General features: G+C 42.9%; 1 protein-coding gene and 1 pseudogene across 1 annotated transcript in view; both read left to right on the forward strand.

The window, feature by feature from the left end:
* The window catches only part of LOC126469929 (collagen alpha-1(XI) chain-like), a 546479-nt gene that overhangs the window by 204356 nt on the left and 317473 nt on the right, over nucleotides 1–24650 (forward strand). The gene's annotated exons all lie outside the window — the stretch shown is intronic.
* LOC126471902 (5S ribosomal RNA) lies at nucleotides 18039–18156 on the forward strand (annotated as a pseudogene).

A 24650-nucleotide genomic window follows, 5' to 3' on the forward strand; every position in this document is an offset into this window, starting at 1 on the left:
ACAGATGTCGAACGTCGTAGGCTGGGCAGACTGGTAAAACAGGACAGGCGGCGAACTGTGGCGGAACTAGCGTCAGACTTTAATGCCGGGCAGAGTAAAAGTGTGTTCCCGGGTTCGATTCCCGGCGGGGTCAGGGATTTCTCTACCTCGTGATGGCTGGGTGTTGTGTGCTGTCCTTAGGTTAGTTAGGTTTAAGTAGTTCTAAGTTCTAGGGGACTTATGACCACAGCAGTTGAGTCCCATAGTGCTCAGAGCCATTTAGAGTAAAAGTGTGTCTGAACACACACTGCACTGAAAACTCCAACGATGGACCTCCGCAGCCGATGACCCATGCAGATGCGGCAGCGCTCGTTTGTAGTCTGGCATTGTCATGATGAAGCAAAGGGTGTGTTTGGCGTAAAAAGTTCGGAGACATTGCTTTTCAGCACTGAACTTACAAGGAGACCACATGGGTTTTGTAATTTTTCAAATTTATGGTATGAGAAGTTCAGATCTCAACTACCACTTTTCCAAAGCAGTTAGATGCAACTCTCAAATATTCTCGATAAAACGGATTTTGAAGTTTTCCGATCCCCTTTAACACCCCAAAGTATAGTTAATTTTTTTTCTCTGCAGGCAGCGTAGCTATATGGTAGAATGCTCGGCTGCTACATAGTGGACCTCGGTTGGATTACATTCAGATGCTAATTTCCGAATAGTGGTGCACTTTCTATTCAACTAGCTTTTCCTTAAAGTGTAAAATACATGAAGATGGGAAAAAAACCAGCAGCTCTCAAGGCTGGTAATCCCTTATTCAAGTCTCCTTTCGATCATTATTTTTTCTTTTCTCTTTTCAGTTCGAATACCTATGCCATTTAAACATAAAATTCATCAGATATATGGTAATTAACACATATTTAATGGTTTTTAATCAAAATGCACATCCCCTTATTGCTAATTGCAGATCACACACAAAAATCCAATTTTCACTGAATATATAAATTCCTAACTACCGATCTTTTTAGTAGATTATTTACAAACATAGTTTTTTCGTCGTTATGTTTATTGCGTCTCACAGAAATGATAAGGGAGCATACACTTTTGTTTAAAGGTTTACCACAGCGGGGAATCGAACCCAAGCTACACACACTGTAGGCTTTCACACTGCCGCGATCTTGTTTAGGGAATTGAAGACGGTTGGAAAAGTTCAAAACCAATTTTCTTGAAAAGTTTTGAGATTTGCATCCATCTGCTTTCAGCTATTGATTGATTTCTGAAGTTTACGTATCGTAACTATAAAAACAGATTGGTGTAACCTAAATCAAGGAATGTTTCTGTTGCCCCATTGTGGACATGGGACAGCGGCTGGTCAAATATTTATCAATGAAGTTCGCCAAACAGCCGCGCAGTTGATACGCTATTTTATTTTATTTTCGCTGCCACTTGCGGCAATACATTGTGCCGTCTTGAGGCCCCATATGAACCCCTCAAAAGTAATCGAAGTCATGTCATGTCTTCGAAGGAAAATTTTGAGCTACGAATTGACGACAGCCACAAACATATGGCCCCAGTATGCCAATATCGATTATTTTTGAGAAGTGCATATGGGGTCTGAAGATGGCACAATGAATTGTCGAAAGTGGCAGCGAAAATAAAATAAAATAAAATAACATCGCAACTGCATGGCTTTTTAGCGAATTTCATTGTTAAATAAATCAGTGAAAGTTGTCCAACTAATCTAATAGTTGTCCAGTCTTGACTGCTGTCGGAAACAGTATATTAAATCAGACTCAGTTAATAATAAACACTTGACACCCAGCGTTGAACATAGCCTACGATGATCAACCATTGATAGCTTCGCTAAAGCTGCGGTAGCGGCAAATAACTGTTGAGCACTTGGAACTGGACGGCAGCTGTTGATCTGCGACAACTGCTTATCTCCGACAAGTGATGATATGCAACAGGTGGTCTAGAGCAGGTGCCGCTTTTATCCGTGAACGGCGGAACAATATCCATCTGCGAACTATTTGGCGGATGACAGATGTAGTCCCTGGTGACATTCGCCTCTGTTGTCGCAGATATAGCTAGCTATCTACGGATGTAGCGGACTCTTTGTGAGTTTTGTGGCGGAAGCATAATGTTGTCCCGCTTACATGCGCCATCTGTGGTCATAACTATGAGACCGCGTGGCGCATAGCGCCCTCTGTGGGTACTACTGTGTACTGTAACCGAAACTGGATACAGTATTAAGAAACTGAAATGAAATGATCGTATGACATTGTTGGCCGGGAGGCCCCGTCTAGATAAGTTCGGCCGTGCAAGTCTTATTGCAGGTGACGCCACACTGGGCGACTTGCGCGTCGGTGATGACGAGAAGATGATAAGGACAACAGCCAGTCCACGGGCGGAGAAAAATCTCCAGCCCCGCCGGGAATCGAACCCGGGCGTGCTGCACGGGAAACAAGCACGTTGTCACTCAGCTAAGCAGGCGGACACAGTATTAACAGAACAGGATAATACGTGAGTCTAACATAGTGAGTCACGGACATGAGTATAAATATCTATGGAGTGAGCATAGCCTACTGCCCATGTTCTCAACATCAAACCGGGATAATCACGTAGTACTGGGACGTAGCTACTTATCTGCAATTTGTGGTAACAGTGAAGCTTTAACATGCCACGTATTCACCTGTTTTTACAAACGTTTCTACACGTTTTGGGAGTAATAACAGCCATGGTGCAGTACTGCTGTTGCTACGGATGTAAAGAGAAGTACGTGAAAGGGGGACCAGTTACTTATAATACGTACGTACAACAAATCTCTAATAGTGAATATCATATTGATGTGAGGCGCTTTATATGTTTAAAAATATCGATACGTGGTATTATAATGTCTTGTATTGAAGAGATTTTTTTTTCATGTGTTTACGAGAGAAATGCTAGATAAATTTGCAAGTGCGTTTAAGCTGCCAGTCAGTGTTTACGTATTCGTGCTGTGTTCATCTGCAGATAAAATTCATATAAGACAGTGTGATTAATTTCCTCCAGTTTATTCAGATTCTTAAACCCGTGTGTATACTTCTGCATGTGACAGTTTCCTGCATTATGTAATTTTTGTATTCTAGTTTCCCGAAAGATGAACAGAGAGTCAAAACGTGACTCCAAAATATAAAAGGAAAGAATTTCGTCCCACAACATATTCAAAATTGTGCTCTAAACACTTCGCTGAAGAATGCTTTGATGGGGAAAGGTTTGGAAATGCGTGGTTGAAGTCTGATGCTGTGCCAACAATTTTTGATTACCAGCACTACCTGCTACCGAAACTGACATCAAGAAAATCTCCAATAAAAAGGAATTTATCATGTTCTGGTATGTGTAGATCCGTAGCATCTTCCTCTTCACAGCGTTAAAACTGTTTCAGTTCCAGGTATAAAATTGTTAAGATGTCTATAAGATGCATATACAAAGTTTCAGTATACTTCTGGAGGTGATCTATATTTTCTAGCAAAGTAATAACACTCAAAATACGCTAAGCGCTATACGGAGTAACATGCGCCGTCCCAATACCACGTGCCTGGAGCAGCAGGGGATGTTGGGGACCGATTTCTCGTTCTGCGTATCCAAATTCTCACTCCATAGATATTAATGCTCTATGGTCACGGAACTCTCGAAGTTTTTCTGCAACTTCGCTACTGCAGCGCCGCCAAGTGGCTGGCATGTATAAACATACTGCGAAACGATGTTCCTTTGGCGTGGAGAAACACATTCCAAATTAAAATGAGGTCGTAGTTCGATGTTTATAGAGTCGTTATAAACTATCAGATGGATTTTGTGTACATGAGGTTCTGTTATGCTTTACCAAGGACAGAAAATTAGCCCAATATGATTAACTGATGATACAGCAGTGATAGCCTAAAGTGAACTGGGACTACAGTAAGTTTTGTGCTAAATTTAATGGAACAAATGCTAGCTGTAGTTTGAGATATGGACGTAAATAAAACGAAGGCATCACAGCTGGACATGCTGGAGGCCTAATTGAAACTGGCGGGAAGGAGAATCCTACATTTTGATATCTGGCAAGCAGAACTGATAGGCATTACAGGTTCACGCAAAGCAAGGACAAGGCCAAAATGGCTTTTATAAGAAGATGTAGCAGCTAATCTCCAAGAATGTAAAACTCGTACGTAGTTTTGAATGTATTAAAATGGGTCTACTATCCGTAAAGAAACTCGTGAAGCGACCTACAATTGGCGTCGACGATCAGAAGCTATGTACCAAGAAAGCGGTTATAGTCGTAAACAGTTCCTTTTGAAACTAAATACATCAGGTCGCAATTCATGTCTCCTGTTAAAAGGATTTTCGTGATACGGTTACGACTTCGCCACTGTGTCCGATATATATATTACACTCAGATTTTATTAATATATGTTGACATTATATTATCCCATTCGTGTTGGAAAAATCACCGCCACGTTTAGTGACTGGTAATTATGGATGTTACAGCATTAAAAATAGCAAGTTCTCAGTTTATCTCATGTAATTCTTGTATTACTACACACCAGACGCTTGGAGCTCTACAACGCTTCATCTGTTAACAGTTGCATTTTTTGCCCTATTGAGTTCCCCGACTAATTGTCGTAGACTGTGATAATACAAAATGAAGTATTTTCAGTCCATCTTCCGAAAGTATTACCTGTTCAGGTATAGGCACCATTTTTCGACACACTCCTACATCGCCGTTTTTCATAGGATAGTTTAGGGGCCAATACTGACGCCAGGCATATCTGAGACGAAATTTTAAACATTCACTACAAGAATATCTCTGAATGACGCTTTGGCTCTTTCTGTCATCATGGGGAATGTTAGTATGGTACGCACTTTTATCACTCAAAACTTTAAAATATTATAAATCTACAAAAGTATCAAAGTACGAAAAAAGTTGTGTGACTAAATCTACGATTTAGTGTTCGTTCCTGACCCTGCATGTCAGCGGGGGACCGTTTAAACTGGTGGAGGCTCTGTAATGGTGTGCGGCGTGTGCAATCCATTCCTGAACGTCATTCCATTACCCTTTTCTCGTGCTAGAGATTTCTTCTCAACCGTGCTATCAAGGCTCCTTGCAAAAGAGCAAACTTGACATTCTGTGACATGTTAAGTGCACCCATAACTCAGGCATGCGCACTAAAACTCTTTCTCTTACTTTCAAATAAATAACCTACTCTTCTGCTCAAAGTGCTCCCGCGACTTTTCCAGAACAGTACGCCTGCTGTGTATGCTTAGGTGGACGGCCAAGTTTTTAAGACTTCGAAAGCGAATATTGAAATTTCCAGGTAAACTGACTCCTCTGTATTTGGAAGAAGAAATACGGCAAGAAAACTATGTGAGATTCAGCGCTGCTGCAGCACATATGAGTCTGGAGCACATCTACGATAAAAGCTAACTATTTAGCCCACATAATGACTGTAATTAAAACTTGTGTTATGAGACACCATTGATAGTTTAAGAAGCGAAAATATTTCAATAGCACGAGACTTGAATCTCTTCGCTGACGTCATGCATTGAAATGTTACGAATCAGCTCCAAATTTAAGAAATTTGCAAACGTTTTCAGAGCTCCATATCTTTGTTTCTTGAAATACTTCTGGAACATCTTAATTCCAGAAGCCAACAAAGCATACGAGCACTCACTAATCGTTTACGTTTCATTTGCGTTTTGTCCAAAATATTCTACACTGAAAGCCAAAGAAACTGGTACATCGGCCTAATATCGTGTAGGGCCCCGCGAGCACGCAGAAGTGCCGCAACACGTCGTGGCGTGGACGCGACTAATGTTTGACGTAGTGCTGGTGAGAATTGACACCATGAGTCCTGCAGGGCTGTTCATAAATCCATAAGAGTACGCGGGGGTGGAGATCTCTTCTGAACAACACGATGCAAGGCATCCCAGATATGCTCAATAATGTTCATGTCTGGGGAGTTTGGCGGCCAGCGAAAGTGTTTAAACTTAGAAGAGTGTTCCTGGAGCCACTCCGCAACAATTCTGGACGTGTGGCGAGTCGCATTGTCCTGCTGGAATTGTCCAAGGCCGTCGGAATGCACAATGGACATGAATGATGCAAGTGATCAGGTAGGATGCTTACGTACGTGTCACCTATCAGGGTCGTATCTAGACGTATCAGGGGTCCCATATCACTCCAATTGCACACGCCCCACGCCATTACAGAGCCTCCACTAGCTTAAACAGTCCCCCGCTGACATGCAGGGTCCATGGATTCATGAGGTTGTCTCCATACCCGTACACGTCCATCCGCTCGATACAATTTGAAACGAGACTCGTGTGACCAGGCAACATGTTTCCAGTTATCAGCAGTCCAATGTCGGTGTTGATGGGCACAGGTGAGGCATAAAGCTTTGTGCCGTGCAGTCATCAAGAATACACGAGTCAGCCTTCGGCTCCGAAAGCCCATATCGATGATGTTTCGTTGAATGGTTCGCACGCTGACACTTGTTGATGGCCCAGCGCTGAAATCTGCAACAATTTGAGGAAGGACTGCACTTCTGTCACGTCGAACGATTCTCTTCAGACATCGATGGTCCCGTTCTTGCAAGGTCTTTTTCCGGTCTCAGTGATGTCGGAGATTTGATGTTTTACCGTATTCCTGATATTCACAATACACTTGTGAATTGGTCGTACGGGAAAATACCCACTTCATCACTACGACTATAACATCGCATTCAAACTCACTTAAATATTGATAACCTGATATTGTAGCAGTAGTAACCGATCTAACAACTGCGTCAGACACTTGTCATATATAGGCGTTGCCGAACGCAGCGCCGTATTCTGATTGTTTACATATCTCTGTTTTTGGATACGCACGCCTATACTACACTCCTGGAAATTGAAATAAGAACACCGTGAATTCATTGTCCCAGGAAGGGGAAACTTTATTGACACATTCCTGGGGTCAGATACATCACATGATCACACTGACAGAACCACAGCCACATAGACAAAGGCAACAGAGCATGCACAATGTCGCCACTAGTACAGTGTATATCACCCTTTCGCAGCAATGCAGGCTGCTATTCTCCCATGGAGACGATCGTAGAGATGCTGGATGTAGTCCTGTGGAACGGCTTGCCATGCCATTTCCACCTGGCGCCTCAGTTGGACCAGCGTTCGTGCTGGACGTGCAGACCGCGTGAGACGACGCTTCATCCTGTCCCAGACATGCTCAATGGGGGACAGATCCGGAGATCTTGCTGGCCAGGGTAGTTGACTTACACCTTCTAGAGCACGTTGGGTGGCACGGGATACATGCGGACGTGCATTGTCCTGTTGGAACAGCAAGTTCCCTTGCCGGTCTAGGAATGGTAGAACGATGGGTTCGATGACGGTTTGGATGTACCGTGCACTATTCAGTGTCCCCTCGACGATCACCAGTGGTGTACGGCCAGTGTAGGAGATCGCTCCCCACACCATGATGCCGGGTGTTGGCCCTGTGTGCCTCGGTCGTATGCAGTCCTGATTGTGGCGCTCACCTGCACGGCGCCAAACACGCATACGACCATCATTGGCACCAAGGCAGAAGCGACTCTCATCGCTGAAGACGACACGTCTCCATTCGTCCCTCCATTCACGCCTGTCGCGACACCACTGGAGGCGGGCTGCACGATGTTGGGGCGTGAGCGGAAGACGGCCTAACGGTGTGCGGGACCGTAGCCCAGCTTCATGGAGACGGTTGCGAATGGTCCTCGCCGATACCCCAGGAGCAACAGTGTCCCTAATTTGCTGGGAAGTGGCGGTGCGGTCCCCTACGGCACTGCGTAGGATCCTACGGTCTTGGCGTGCATCCGTGCGTCGCTGCGGTCCGGTCCCAGGTCGACGGGCACGTGCACCTTCCGCCGACCACTGGCGACAACATCGATGTACTGTGGAGACCTCACGCCCCACGTGTTGAGCAATTCGGCGGTACGTCCACCCGGCCTCCCGCATGCCCACTATACGCCCTCGCTCAAAGTCCGTCAACTGCACATACGGTTCACGTCCACGCTGTCGCGGCATGCTACCAGTGTTAAAGACTGCGATGGAGCTCCGTATGCCACGGCAAACTGGCTGACACTGACGGCGGCGGTGCACAAATGCTGCGCAGCTAGCGCCATTCGACGGCCAACACCGCGGTTCCTGGTGTGTCCGCTGTGCCGTGCGTGTGATCATTGCTTGTACAGCCCTCTCGCAGTGCCCGGAGCAAGTATGGTGGGTCTGACACACCGGTGTCAATGTGTTCTTTTTTCCATTTCCAGGAGTGTAGTTTCTTAGGAGTTTCAGTGTAGTTTAGCGTACGATGTAGTTATTAAATGAGTGCAGTAGCAAAACCGATTGTCCTAAAATAGGAGTGCAAAATATGCATTACACTGTCACAGTATATTCCTACTGAGGTAAATGTCTCTCCGAGATGCCATCCGTCTAATATCATTGAACGCTAACAGGAAACTGCTTGTGGTTTCAAGACCGAAATATATGTAGTCTCCATAGAAACGAATCAGTTCTATTCATATAATTCGCGAGAAATTGTGGTGTTTCGGTACCTACAGCTACTCTGTAATAACATTCTTAATCAACAGTCTCAAGATTACGATCAACTCAAGGGAATGCTCTGTAAAAAAGCTGAAAGAGATGTAGACATAAACTATTTTCCAGAAATTATGGAAAAATAATAATCTAACATTAGCTCATAAATTTATGTATGGAATTTTATGACAATAAATCAACGTGTGGCATACGTAACACGGCATAAATGACACACGAAGATACGCTTCTAAACTAGGAGATTTTGTTCAGTCTTAGAACTGGATGAAATGTTTAAAATGGATGCATGTGACAAATACCGTAAATGCATAATACGATTACCCAAAATAGCAACAGAATACCGTTTGCAATAATAGTGTCTGTAGCTCCACAGTAAGGGAGTGATAATTTTCTTTCAAAACTACCATCAGCTCAGAAATCATCATTCTCTCTGAAATTCTGGTTAGGAGATTGACTTGGCCACTCTAAATACAAAATTGTTTGCTTTTCACGGTTTCTCCCAAGAAACTAGTACTATTTGATGAAGAGTCGTCACCTAAAAAATCTGCTGAAGGCTTTATATAAACATCAAAAATATGATTACTCTGTTGTGTGAATCTGAATTCCACCATTCGTATTTCGGAGGTTCTTCCGGTTTATTTTGTTAAAGTTATTTGGTATAAGGGGCCGTGGTCTCCAATGACTCATAACGAAGTATTCCCACAGATACCTTTGTTTCTGTGAAAATAGTTTCACGACAATGAAAATATCTGTAATACGCAAGCACCAAAACGTACAAAACAAAACGCAGAGTATTACAATAACCCTGAAACGGATGCAAATGTACTGTGACGTGGTTGCAATCGCTGCTCCAAAAGCTCAGCAAAGGTTCACTGAGCAGCTCTTCCACTGGATTCAGTGAACTCATACAGCAAGTGCATATCGGTGAATTCGTCGTCGATAAACCTATCCACACTGCTTCTTATCACTGATAACGTACAACTGACACTGCCGGTGAAACAAACCCAGGAAAGAACCGAGTAGTACTGAATGCAAGCATGAGGGTGAAGAGTAAAGTATCCACTGCTGTTGACAGCTGCAGCTGCAGGTACGGCGAGTGAATGGGACCAGCTGATTTCCAAACAAGACACAGCGCATGTCGTCGATATTTGTAAAACTGTCCACATATTGTCAGTGCAGTACAGATATAAACATACACTGATGAGCCAAAACCTTATGATCACCAGCTTAAAAGTTTGTTTTTCTGTTCTTGGAACGAAATACATCACTGATTCTGCGTACCAGGGCTGCGACAGTTTGTTGGTAGGTTTGTGGAGGACGTGACATTAGATGCCTATGTAATTCGAGTAAATAACGGGCCACTGATTTGCGTACATGGTGATGGCGCCAGATAGCGACCCAGATGGGTACCAAAGGATTTACATCAGATGGATTTGGTGGCCGAGACATCAACGCGAGATCACTATTAAGCTCCCCAAACCACTGTAGCACGGGTCTGTCTCAGAGACATGGACAATTATATTGCTGAAAGATGACACATCGCTGTCGCGGAAGACAGCATGAGGTGATGCAGGTGGTTCGCAGCTGTCAGCGTGACTTAGATTACTACCATAGGTCCCATGCAAGCGCAGTAGAATGTCTCCCATAGCATAATACTGCTCCCACCAATCTGCGTCCGTGGCGCGCTGCACGTTTCGAGCTGCCGTTCACCTCGATGACGGCGTTTGTGGAGACGACCATCGACCTAGTGTAGCAAAAATATGATTCACTCGAAGAGCCGACACGTTTTCATTGACCGACGGTCGAATTCCAATGGTCCCGTGCCAACTGCAATCGTAATTGACAATGTTGTTGGGTCAACATGTGAACATGTAGCGGTGGTCTGCTGCGGAGCTCCTTCTTCAACAGTGTACAATGAACGGTGTGCTCTGAAACAATGTGCATGCACTGGCACTGTGCTGTTTCGGAAGAGATCCACAGATCACCATCTATTCTACTTTACAGAGCAGACAAGTTTCCGAACCCCGTGTTCTGTGAAGAGCCGTGGACGTTCAACCATTTATGCCTAGTGGTAGTTTCACTGTCCTACCTCTTTTCGTAGATGGTCATCCAGCGTCACGGCGAGCAATGATCATTGCGTTTCGGCTTATCGGTGTAAGCAGGGGTAAGAAAACTAACGAAATTGAATTACTGTGTAACGAGTCACCGTACACAACGGGTTCGTCGTTCCACAATACTTGGAAAATAACCCTGAACAACCTTCAAAATTTCGTCTGTGAAGTTCAGGTTCACCCTAAAGAGTTTCAGGGTCACAATTCCGCCTGGAATGACATTCATACTTCTAAGGTAGTTTGGTGAGTGATATCTGGATTCAGTTTCCCGGGAAATCGATAAACGTTTACTGTCACCCGTGGAGTGACCTGTAGTCTATTGATCAGCGCGTTCTCTAAACGTCCATTCGTGTGAAGAGTGCTGAACGGTCCTTGTTCATCTCGTATCTAAGCCACACCAACTTCATTATGCCCTCAGCGAAACAACATTATCTCGGAACACTCTCCTGGTGTCTGCAACGATGGCAGGTCTTAGAATGTTTTCGCTGTTATATTCTTTCAGATGCAACCTTGACCGTCTTCGTATATGCATTATGGGTGCTGTACCATTTTTAGATACTGTTGACACTGTCTGTAAACAACGAAGAACGAACAGTTGACTACCTTTTCGGCCGGCCGCTGTGACCGAGAGGTTCTAAGCGCTTCAGTCTGGAACCGCGCGACCGCTAGGTTGCAGGTTCGAATCCTGCCTCGGGCATGGATGTGTGTGATGTCCTTAGGTTAGTTAGGTTTAAGTAGTTCTAAGTTCTAAGGGACTGCTGACCTCAGATGTTAAGTCTCATAGTGCTCAGAGCCATTTCAAGCATTTGAACTACCTTTTCACTTCGATTTCGCCCTGTCTCCGATCAGTCATTCATAATTCAAACATAGTGACTTATGTTTTCTAAGGTTATTATAAATCTTTAGATGCAGATTCCCGGCTAATTCCATAAAGAATGCCACAGTAGACTTCCTTTCCCCAGCCTTATACAATCCGTTCCTAATGCCTCGTCGTCTTGTGGCTTACCACCCCTCCACTTGTGGCTTACAACGAGTGTGTGGTCTCGTGACGTCGAAGTCTTTTGGCTCTGTCTTAAACTCTAGCCGACACTGAAAGGTTTGCGCTTTTAACGAGTAGTTCAGTTTTCCCACAGTGAGAGTAAAGCGATGACACGGAACGCAGTAGTAATCAAAGTCCGACTGCGCGGTAAGGCGTTCAAGCTTCATCTTCGAGCAGACGAAGCGACGAAAAAGTCAAATTCTGTCATTGCAGACTCGTCGTTTTTCTATAAGTATCAACTGCCCTGTTAGAACTGTAAATGGCCAAACGCACCTACAAACAAATTCAAAGTTTTTCAAGAACGACCGTCAAACTAAATCAGAGATGGACACTACAGGTCATCGAATTTTAGAAGTCCAAAATGTATATCACTATCGAAGATCGATATAGTTAAAATATTTCAACCCGCAGCCTCGAGTAATTTTTTAAGTATCACTGCAGTACTCGCGTAAACTTTCTAAGTTTCAGAAATCATCTTAAATTTTTTTATCACTGAAACAGGCGACCACATACTGCCCAGACTGTCATACAAGCCATTCACACCTAACCGTTGGACAAAGCATCTCCCTTCACATTCGGAACAAGAGCATCGCACGTTTCTACGCTCTGGCCTTATATGGGGCGATTCAGTTGCCCCTACTGCGCCGGCCGAGGTGGCCGAGCGGTTCTAGGCGCTACAGTCTGGAACAGCTCGACCGCTACGGTCGCAGGTTCGAATCCTGCCTCGGACATGGGTGTGTGTGATGTCCTTAGGTTAGTTAGGTTTAAGTAGTTCTAAGTTTTAGGGGACTGATGACCTCAGAAGTTAAGTCCCATAGTGCCCAGAGCCATTTTTTTTTTGCCCCTACTGCGGTCTTTTTATGCAAACCGCAATGTAAAATCTGAACACGCCAGATATTTTCATATTCTATTGCTCGCTACGCGCTAACTATTAATTCACAGAAAAAATGAACAGGACCTTTATGTAGAAAATTTAATATGGTTAAATTTTGTTTGGGATAGAGGCCGTAGTTTTCGAGTTATTGAAGACAAAGGTAAAGAAGTGACCTTCAAATGCATCCCCACTCCCTCACGTAGCTCCCTCGGATCAGCATTTCTAGTATGTTGTTCATAGCACTCCCTCCTACCACTGTACAAATACTTGCGTCTGGCGTCTGCACGAGTCATTTCCCACATTCGACTTTTCTTTGGTCTTCACTGACTGGCCTTATTACGCCACCGGCCACCGGCCTAGTCGAGAACTTAAAAACTCTAAAACTCACGTTTGTGTAAATTTCACCAAATAATTTTGGGAATTTTAACAACATAAACAATTAAATCGTTGTATTCGGCAGGCCTCCTGACTTCGAAATTACTGGGCTTGTAACGCTTAACTTTGGATCGAATTTCCGAAGTCATTAGTTTTGGCGTAACGTTTACAAAACTCGTTTTTCGTTCATTAACCTCAAGAGTGCGTTTAAATTAATAATGTTGACGAAGTACACTACAATGCTGGTTTTATAATAGCCCACTCAATACAAACCGAAAAAGTCGAGTATCGGGAATAGTTCGTGAGGTCGGAAATTTTTGTACCGTGATAAGAGAGAGTGCAACGAACAACATACTAGAAATCCTGGCTGGTAGGGGATGAGTGTGAGGTGGAGATGCGTTTGAAGATCGCTTTTGTAGGTTTTTCTTGAATAAATCGAAAACCGTGGCCTTCAGTGAAAACGTATACCCATACAAAATTTAACTACATTAAATTTCCTAGAAAATATCTGCTGATTTTTTCTCTAAAACTAATAGTTTGCGCGTAGCGCGCGAGACCATATGAAAATCTCGCGCGTAGTTTATAAAGGCCAGCTATAACACTGCAGATTGCATAAAACGATAGCGGTAGAGGTAGGTGAATCGCCGTGTATAAGGCCCATACCTCCGCTACACCAGTCAAGGGGTTATTTCGAGCTCAAAACACATTTACTAAAACAATCCTTAAAATTCAACATTAACAGGAAACTAATACTGCAGATATGTTCGTAATTGACATAATTTATTGAAATAGTTTAGGAGTAATAATGGTACTAGTATTTCTGACTTTCAAACAGTTTTATTGTGCAGCTTTTCAGTCGTGGTACCTATCACTACGTATATGGTATCCATTCCAACTTCAATCTTTCGTTCTGTGTTTATCGTACGTCGTATTGTTCATGATTTATTTCCGAAACACATGACTTCCTGTCTTTTAAGTGCGTGGAATACTACCAAAAATACGTATATCTAAACACTGTATTACGACTATAGACTAACACTATTCTAGGCTGATGCGTTTGTGTATACAGGACGAGTCAGCTCCCCACACCTCAACGTTTTCGAACACAATGCACGATATTTTCATATTCTCTCGCTTGCTACGCACAAACTGTTAGTCCTACGGAAAACATGAACAGGAACTTTTTGTAGGAAATTTAACGTTGTCAAATTTTGTACTGGGATACGTAGTCGCTAAAGGCCACGGTTTTCGAGTTAATAAAAAAAACCGTTTGAAGGTCACTTTTGTGTTTTTCTTGAATAATTCGAAAACGTGTACCAGTACAAAACTTATCTACATTAAATATCCTACAAAAAGATACTGTTCATTTTTTCTGTAGGACTAACAGTTTGCACTTAGTGAAGGAGAGAATATGAAAATCTCGTTAATGGTATTTGAAGGCATTGCAGATTGCATAAACTCGTAGGCAGAGGTGGCTGAGTCACTGTGTATAGGAACCTTATAATTAACGCTGATTACAATTCATTGCTGAGTAGTAATTAGTTGCAGCTCTGCTGAATTAAGATAATTATATGTTATTACATAGTGTCAATAAATAGTGCTCGCTCACCTTGGTGTAATAGGAGTCTCTCAGGATATTGCAGATTATTTTTGGCCCTTTTAATTTTCATAAATTTAGTGAATTTACTGTGTTTATGTTAACTATAACTAATTATGTGTGGTACGGTATTGGTAGACACCTATTTAATCTGATTCAGCTCAAATAGTTTCACATGACTCTACCTTTGCGCCCACAATATTAATAACAGTTTTTAAATAAATTTCCCCGTTTTGACTGTATATTTGTATTTATTTATTTCACCCAATCATAGCTTCGGTTTTATAGTTATTCTCAAGTGCAATCTGAAATGTCAAATCATGTCCGAAGTCTCCAAATGACATATCATCGTCGAAACAATACAGGGCTATTACAAATGATTGAAGCGATTTCATAAATTCACTGTAGCTCCATTCATTGACATATGGTCACGACACACTACAGATACGTAGAAAAACTCATAAAGTTTTGTTCGGCCGAAGCCGCACTTCAGGTTTCTGCGGCCAGAGCGCTCAAGAGCGCAGTGAGACAAAATGGCGACAGGAGCTGAGAAAGCGTATGTCGTGCTTGAAATGCTCTCACATCAGTCAGTCATAACAGTGCAACGACACTTCAGGACGAAGTTCAACAAAGATCCACCAACTGCTAACTCCATTCGGCGATGGTATGCGCAGTTTAAAGCTTCTGGATGCCTCTGTAAGGGGAAATCAACGGGTCGGCCTGCAGTGAGCGAAGAAACGGTTGAACGCGTGCGGGCAAGTTTCACGCGTAGCCCGCGGAAGTCGACGAATAAAGCAAGCAGGGAGCTAAACGTACCACAGCCGACAGTTTGGAAAATCTTACAGAAAAGGCTAAAGCAGAAGCCTTACCGTTCACAATTGCTACAAGCCCTGACACCCGATGACAAAGTCAAACGCTTTGAATTTTCGGCGCAGTTGCAACAGCTCATGGAAGAGGATGCGTTCAGTGCGAAACTTGTTTTCAGTGATGAAGCAACATTTTTTCTTAATGGTGAAGTGAACAGACACAATGTGCGAATCTGGGCGGTAGAGAATCCTCACGCATTCGTGCAGGAAATTCGCAATTCACCAAAAGTTAACGTGTTTTGTGCAATCTCACGGTTTAAAGTTTACGGCCCCTTTTTCTTCTGCGAAAAAACGTTACAGGACACGTGTATCTGGACATGCTGGAAAATTGGCGCATGCCACAACTGGAGACCGACAGCGCCGACTTCATCTTTCAACAGGATGGTGCTCCACCGCACTTCCATCATGATGTTCGGCATTTCTCAAACAGGAGATTGGAAAACTGATGGATCGGTCGTGGTGGAGATCATGATCAGCAATTCATGTCATGACCTCCACGCTCTCCCGACTTAACCCCATGCGATTTCTTTCTGTGGGGTTATGTGAAAGATTCAGTGTTTAAACCTCCTCTACCAAGAAACGTGCCAGAACTGCGAGCTCGCATCAACGATGCTTTCGAACTCATTCATGGGGACATTCTGCGCCGAGTGTGGGAGGAACTTGATTATCGGCTTGATGTCTGCCGAATCACTAAAGGGGCACATATCGAACATTTGTGAATGCCTAAAAAAAACTTTTTGAGTTTTTGTATGTGTGCGCTAAGCATTGTGAAAGTATCTCAAATAATAAAGTTATTGTAGAGCTGTGAAATCGCTTCAATCATTTGGAATAACCCTGTATTTATCTGGTCTTATAAACCAGATGCATTCACGTGATGAAAGCAGGTCAGAGCAGTGTATTGGCTATCTATTGTGCATTACGGTTTGTTAATCTTTATTTGCGATGTACAATTTCAGTCGTATTATTGTCCCTGATATGTACGCATGTCTTTTATTACAACAGCTGGTTTATCAGCACAGATAAATGTTATTTCGACGATGACGAATCGTTTAGGCAGGCCGGATATTTTCGGAGATTTAAAATTGCACTTACGAATGGCTATGAAGCAAAAATAATTATTGTGTGAAATAAATGAGTGTATGCAGCCAAGTAACCAAAATTAATTGTTGGTAAGGCGGGTGCCAGGTTGAGATTCAGTGGGAGAGTCCTTAGAAAATGTAGTCCATCAGCAAAGGAGGTGGCTTACAAAAAACTCGTTCGACCTATACTTGAGTATTGCTCATCAGTGTGGGATCCGTACCAGGTCGGGTTGCCGAAGGAGGTGGAGTAGATCCAAAGAAAAGCGGCGCGTTTCGTCTCAGGGTTATTTGGTAAGCGTGATAGCGTTACGGAGATGTTTAGCAAACTCAAGTGGCAGACTCTGCAAGAGAGGCGCTCTGCATCGCGGTGTAGCTTGCTGTCCAGGTTTCGAGAGGGTGCTTTTCTGGATGAGTTATCGAATATATTGCTTCCCCCTACTTCTACCTCCCGAGGAGATCACGAATGTAAAATTAGAGAGATTCGAGCGCGCACAGTGGCTTTCCGGCAGTCGTTCTTCCCGCGAACCATACGCGACAGGAACAGGAAAGGGAGGTAATGACAGTGGCACGTAAAGTGCCCTCCGCCACACACCGTTGGGTGGCTTGCGGAGTATAAATGTAGACGTAGATGTAAGGGAAATTTGTTTCAAAAAGTTCTACATGACTTTGGTCCCCCGACGACGGAATAATCATTAATAACATTATTACCGAATATATGAATTTCCGCCATTTCAGTTGTTTCATCAGCGACAGCATTGATAATTTACTCCAAAATATCGATCAGGTCTTACCCACTGACCACTGCGAGTCGCGTGTGCTTCCTGTGTTCGTAGCAGGTAGCTTAGAGGGCCGCACGTGCTATGCTCTCTGGCAGAGCCTCGCTGACATCTGTCAATGTCGCACGTTTATCTCGCCTCAACCGTCTACCTGGCACGCCACACCTCACACACTGGCTTAACTTGGCCGTCTTACGATACTGCTTGAGCGCTCGTCACGTTACAGTCTCGATGACTTTCATCACCAGTTTTCCTTCCGCCGGTCCACTCTGTCAACTGACTTCGTAAGCACAAACGGAGGTCCTCCACAAACATGAAGTTGCCAAATAAGTTTGATAAAAGACAGCCTGGTATACAGATGTGTGGCATTTCAAAAGTATTTATTTGCCAGAGCGTTATTTGGGCACACAGCCCATCATAAGTGGCACGTACTGTACTCGTCTACATCAACCGACGTGTCTTGGGCCTGGAGGTAATTCGATGTTCCAACTCATCCCAAAGATGTTCCATTGAGTTCAGGTAGGGATACTGCGCGCGCCAGTCCATGTCAGAAATGTTATTGTTCACATTTCATTTCCTCATAGATGCTGTGGTATCATACCTTAGCTCTGCTCGCCCGCTGTACCCCATTCATTTTGAGTGCCTTTGCGAAGTCCTTGTACTAGCTGGACTATTGGTAGCACTCTGCAACTCACTCGTGATTCCTTTCGCTGACTTCATGCTATTTTTTATAATGAAGCTTCGAACTGTGGCAACGGCCTTGCCGCAGTGGATACACCAGTTCCCATCAGATCACCGAAGTTAAGCGCTGTCGGGCGTGGCCGGCACTCGGATGGGTGACCATCCGGGCCGCCATGCACTGTTGCCATTTTTCGGTGTGCACTCAACCTCGCGATGCCAATTGAGGATCTACTCGACCGAATAGTAGCGGCTACGGTCCAAGAAAACCATCATCACGACCGGTAGAGCGGTGTGCTGACTACACGCCCCCTCCTATCTGCATCCTCAGCTGAGGATGACACGGCGGTCGGATGGTCCCGATGGACCATTTGTGGCCTGAAGAGGAGTTCTTGCTTAAGCTTCGCAATGCTCGACGGTAGCTGTCCGTCTGTACATGAGTTCTGCGTGGTCTTAGTTTCTCTGTGGTTGTTCCTTCTCGTTTTCATTTCACAATCAATCACCAAGAGTCGACCTGGGCAGCTTTAGGAGGGTTGCAATATTCCTGATGAATTTATTAACATGGTGACATCCAGTAACCAGTCTAGGTTCGAATTCACTGAGTTCTCCTGAGCGGTCCATTCTGCTGTTACTGTTTCTCTACTAACAATACAATGCTCCACTGCTGGTGAGTCCGCTTCTCGTGATATCTAGTGGTAATTTCAGCATTACGTAGGGGTGTCTTGATACTTTTGACCAGCTAGTCTATAGGTCAGAAACCCTATCTGCTTGGTACCCACAGGGTAACAACTTCGCAAGTACCAAATCAACTAGTTCATGCTGAACTGCTCGGTGAGATAATACGAGGGAGTGCTGAAAAGTAATGTCTCCGAATTAGTTCTATAAAAACTCTTAAAGCTTTTTAAATAAAACAAACTTCATTAACAATCTACATCTTTATTTTTCAAGTCTAGATATTTGCAGCCCTTTATCATTAGAGAGCTCCGAACTGTAACTTATAACATGATGGTGTGTAACGTAACTGCGTCGGTGCGTGAGGAACAGGGTGCAACAATAAAGTTTCGAATTCAAAGAGTTCGTCCACACAAGGAGCACCACCTCCTTCAGCATGACAATTGCAGACCACACACGAGCGTTGCGACATTTGCAACACTCTCCCGCCCCCCTCCCCCTCCCACCCCACCCCTTTGTTCAGTCACCGATTATCCTTCATACAGGTTCGACTTCGACCCGTCCGATTTCATCTGTTTACAGAACCTAAAGCACACCTTCCTCCTTGGCCTTCACTTTGTGATGCAGCGGTGCAACCACAGCTGAGGCTGTGGTTCTGTCAACAAAGTCAAACATTCTACACTGATAGTATGAACAAACTGTTCTCACGTTGGGAGAAATGGTTCGTCACCAGGATGACAATGTTAAGAAATAAATGTGTGTAGATATGAAGAATAAAAATGTAGAACGTTAATAACGTTTGCTTCATTTAAAAATCTTTCTGATTTTCTACACAGAAAATTCAGAAGAATCACTTTTCAGCACTCTCTGGTGAACGTTACTGATATTGTCATTCATAATACATAGTAAGACAATGTTATGAACAATAGCAGTAACAGGCATCTCGTAACAAGCATATTTAATTCACTTCCTGCCTAAATTATGAACCCTATAAAAATATTGCAGTGGAACGTAAAATCAGCTAACTCTAACAAAGAGAGTTTGCAAAGAGAAATATTCGTAAATCAGGCTTGTAGGAAAGGTCGCGTTACTGTATTTGTAAAAAAATTCAGTGCCGTAGAAAAAATATCCATTTAACGCAAGAAACAACGAAATTTAATTAGTCGTCAAGCAAATTTAATCAGCTCTTAAAACTTTTGCAGCTGTCTCAGTGTGTAAAGCTCCCCATTCAAGCATCGTGTAAGGTGACTGGAGACACCTAATAAACCAGCTTCGGCCTCCCTTTATATTAGATAGAGGCCTGAATTGACATCATGGAGCATAAGAAGGAAAATTTTATCAAAGAAAAAAACGTAGTGACAGTCAAGGATGGTTTTGCTGCTGTGGTATCTTCACCTATCAGTAATTCTGCAATAAACGTAACCTTTTGCACATCCTATTTTACTGAATTTTGTAATTGGCACGTTACAGATCCAGTAAATTGCTACACTAATGTAAACGTTGATAGTAAAAAGTTTGTATTACGCTATTAGTAAGCCAGCTGAGACAAATAAAAGCAAACAGTTCGAAGGAAACTCGAAATTATGTGGAATGACTTACAGAAAAAAACGCATACCAAACTTTAATAAACGATATGGAAGTCACAGCAGATGTCACCATTCCAAAGAAAAAAAAGAGTTTACTTTTATGAAGAAAAATCCTCCGCCTTGGTAAAACCCCGGGTGGTGTATGGAAATTGCGAAACGTGCACTCCCTTTGAAAACCTATCACCGGAATTCTGTCTTGATTAACTTCTTGAAAGAGAAAAGTAAATGCGCCCGTTAATAAATTCCTGAGAAAAGCAAAACAGGAAGAATGAATTAAATTTTTTTGTTCGCTCAGTAAATCAACCAGTACGACAAGCATTTGATATAAAACAATGCTTTTAGAAACAGCCGACTGCTATTCATTCTTCGAACTACAACTGCGTGGACAGAAGAATTTATCGATACGCTCGCTCCTTCCGCGGTGCCATTCCCAAATCATACAACTCCTGCTGGAGATTACAATCATCATATCCTGCTTCGTCCATTCTCTTAACAAAAACTAAATAATTCTACTAAATCATCGAGTGATAGGTGTGCTGCTATTCACTTTTTTCATCGTTCTATGCGTGAGAAACTCCGCACGGAAGATAAATATCTGCTTTTGTTCCTTTTTAATCAGTACTCGATGAAACTGGAACTAATGGAATCATGGAAAACGTAAGCTATAACTAAAGTTTTGAAATGTGGGAAGGATCGAAATATCGCTTCTATTGACCGATCTCGTTGTCGTTTTGTGTAGAAAAAACACGAATTATGGCATGAAAATAGTAATTTGATGCCTACGACTCAATATGGACTGAGAAAAGGCAAAGGGACTGTGAATATGCATTCAACTGCTATGTATACCACCTCACATCCTTTCAAACGAAAAAAAACGTCGTCGCTGATTTATTGACGTTATGGGAGCTTATGACCACGCTCATATACCGATTCTCTTGAACAAGCTAACGGAATTCGGAATTCCTTCGAATATGACGCATCAATACCTTGTTCACTACAAGATCAATCTATGTCAGATACGAAGGAAACATGTTCGCACCTTTTCTCGTTTCCCAAGATTTTCCCCAGAGTGCAATTTTAAACCCCCGTTTCTATACTCTCTATACTCATGATTTAAGATCGTACAGTCATTCTTCCACAAAAATGTTGCGGTATACAGACTATGTATGTGTGTATACTGACCATACACCGAGGGATTATTCGATCTAAACTGTACTGTGGCTGCACACTGTATCACAATGCGCCTAATATTTCTCTCACTATATAAGATTCTCTTCAATAGAGAAACATTCGTGCCTGTCGTGGAGCCACGCGTTCGATGCCTACAAACACAATTTTAGTGGAGGCAGGAGAGATGCCCTGAGCATGAGACGTCAAATGGCGTCAGATAATTTTTTCATTCAAGGGATGGCATCATGGATAGTACTGTCTATCAAAGCAGATGCTTCATTTACCAATTACGGACTGCCTCCATAAGTAGAAATAAAAATTTCTGCCGTTTGTACCAGTTTTGAAATTTGGACTCATACCTTGCTTCCTGACACACCCAGCTGCCAGATTCCAGTCTATTATTTTAATATGACAAGCTCGGAGAATATAAATATAAATTGCAGATTTAATCGTCTCGTCGAAGCTCAGAGGCCCGATTATACCTCTATGTACAGGCTGTTCAGAAACAGGCTGGAAAACTTGTAAGACTGTTGCAGGGAAGTTTTCCTGCAAACTAATTCTTAAGAAAAACTTCAATACGTTGCGCCGTTTTCGAGTCAATTAGCATTGAAATTAGCCAAGCAAACCGCTGCAGGCACAAATTTAAGTGGCCCACCGTAGATGGTGTCGTAAAATGTGTCCTATTACTGGTTTCCTAAAACCGTACAAGACAGCGATACAAAAATTGGACTTGGGACGTAAGTAAGGATCGACACGATCAAAAGGCCGAGCAGTCTCGTGCGCTATCATTTACGCTGTGAGAACAACTGATACGAATTGTATTTGGCGGACCACTTGAATTTGCGCGCGCAACGGCTTGACGGGCTAACTTCAGTGTTAATTAACTCGGAAATGCCGGCCGTTGTGGCCAAGCGGTTCTAGGCGCTTCAGTCTGGAAACGCGCGACCGCTACGGTCGCAGTTTCGAATCCTGCCTCGGGCGTAGATGTGTGCGATGTCCTTAGGTTAGTTAGGTTTAAGTAGTTCTACGTTCTAGGGGACTTATGACCTCAGATGTTAAGTCCCATAGTGTTTAGAGCCATTTGAACCATTTTGAACTCGGAAATGGCGCAACGTATCGGATTTTTCCTTAACAATTATTTCTCAGCACTATCTATCCTGCAACATCCTTACAAGCTTTTCATACTGTTTCTGATCATCCTGCATATAGATCGTTCCAAAATTCCTCAGGAGGAGTATGTTGGATGTTCTTTTCTATCCCCTCAGATCCAAGTCATGAAAGTCTTAAAACTACTTAAAAGCACTTCAGAGTTTACAGTGAAGGCAATGGCAATTTTGGAACCACTCACGTTCGTATCTTCATATACCTTCTTAAACATATGAATTGTGTCCAGCTCCGAATATCATTAAAAATTTTCAGCTTCGGAGATGGGACAAAACACTGGATGTGGGGCTGGAATATGTTGTCAGTAAATGGACAGTCCGTGTGCTGTGAGTGGATTCCCAAACTGTTATCCACTATAATGAGGAAATTGATGTATTAGCGAAGCAAACTGCACCTATAGGAACTGTCCTCGTTTTGAAATTTTCGTATAAAAACTACTTGCGTGAGGTCAAGAGCAACGGAATACATTAAAGGCAATAGATGTGGAACGTGTTCCAACAAACGAAGGATGGATATTAAGCGGCATTACAATCTTAGATTCCTGCTTGGCCATGGTTGAGGATGACACATTTGGATTAATCAACGTTTTCCACAGTAATTCTACTAAGCTTTATACTCGCCTCTTCTCCTCTACATGTACACAGAAAAAAAATATTTACGGTTCTGTTGCAAGTGAGTGTGATTATGAGTTAGAAACTGATGTAAAGTATATCTTGCCCTCTTGTCCCAAATTTGACTGTGCAAGATTGCAATATCTGAAGACAGAGGTGAGTATAGAATTCTTCCTCCTTCACTTCGCTTCTACCGCCTCTTCTCCTCCACATGCACACAGAATAAATATTTACGGTTCTTCTGCAAATGAGTGTGATTCTCAGTTAGAAATTATGTAAACTGCATTTTGCTTTCTTGTCCCAAATTTGACTGAGAAAGATCGCAATATTTGAAGATATTGATGAGTATAGGATACTTCCTCCCTCACTTCGCTTCTACTATTTTGTTCAAATGTTCAAATGTGTGTGAAATCTTATGGGACTTAACTGCTAAGGTCATCAGTCTCTAAGCTTACTATTTTGTTCATTAAACACATTTGCCTTAGTGATAAAACGATCCGATTACATAACCAATCGACTGCACGGTTATTCTACTCTCGTGAGTCTCATAAAGTGCTGGCCATTGTGAGAGTACCACCTTCATTGGGGTGCCAATTTGTTTCGGGAGACAGACACTCGCTCGGCGTTTTCGCCTCGACAATGAGATATTTGCGAGGTGAGTGGACGCGTATTTTAAATTAGTCAATAGGAATAACAGAGTTGGAGCCGGGGATTGACTACGGAAGCGTGACGCAAATGCAGGTAGAAAGAATCTGGAGTGAAACGAGTTATATCGAATTCTGTGATTATAAAAAATGAGAGGAATGTTGAGGGAAGTTAAGAAATCGAAGTGTGATACAAGCAAATATTAACTAAAGAGTTCAGGGGAAAGTACAGTAATGACAATTTATGAACGAAATGCGTCGAAAATTTAATGGCCTAAGTGTAAATTAACTTTTGAACACGCATCATAAGAAATGGCACTTGCGTCAAACAGTATTTGATTTAAGATTCATTAAAATTCATGGGAAATATTCCGGAGTGAAGATAACCAGAGTGGTACTAGTGTCGTAAAGATAATGACGATTCCGAGTGCAAACTGAATTTCAAAAATGGTTCAAATGGCTCTGAGCACTATGGGACTTAACATCTGAGGTCATCAGTCGCCTAGAACTTAGAACTACTTAAACCTAACTAACCTAGGGACAGCACACACATCCATGCCCGAGGCAGGATTCGAACCTGCGACCGTAGCGGTGGTGCGGTTCCAGACTGACGCGCCTAGAACCGCTCGGCCACACTGGCCGGCCAAACTGAAGTATTGTTGGGTTGAAACCGGGTAGTAAACAGCGACTTCAATTGCAAATATATATCATTAATTGTTTCTATAACCGAGGAAATCAGATTATCTATTAAATTTGAATGCCAAAATGCATGCGATTACATCTGATGTACCAAAAATGCTATATTGCCGGCAAGTATCGCAGCAGCACAGATAATTA

This window comes from Schistocerca serialis, chromosome 3 (assembly GCF_023864345.2).
Source record: "Schistocerca serialis cubense isolate TAMUIC-IGC-003099 chromosome 3, iqSchSeri2.2, whole genome shotgun sequence".
NCBI classification, from domain to species: domain Eukaryota; kingdom Metazoa; phylum Arthropoda; class Insecta; order Orthoptera; family Acrididae; genus Schistocerca; species Schistocerca serialis.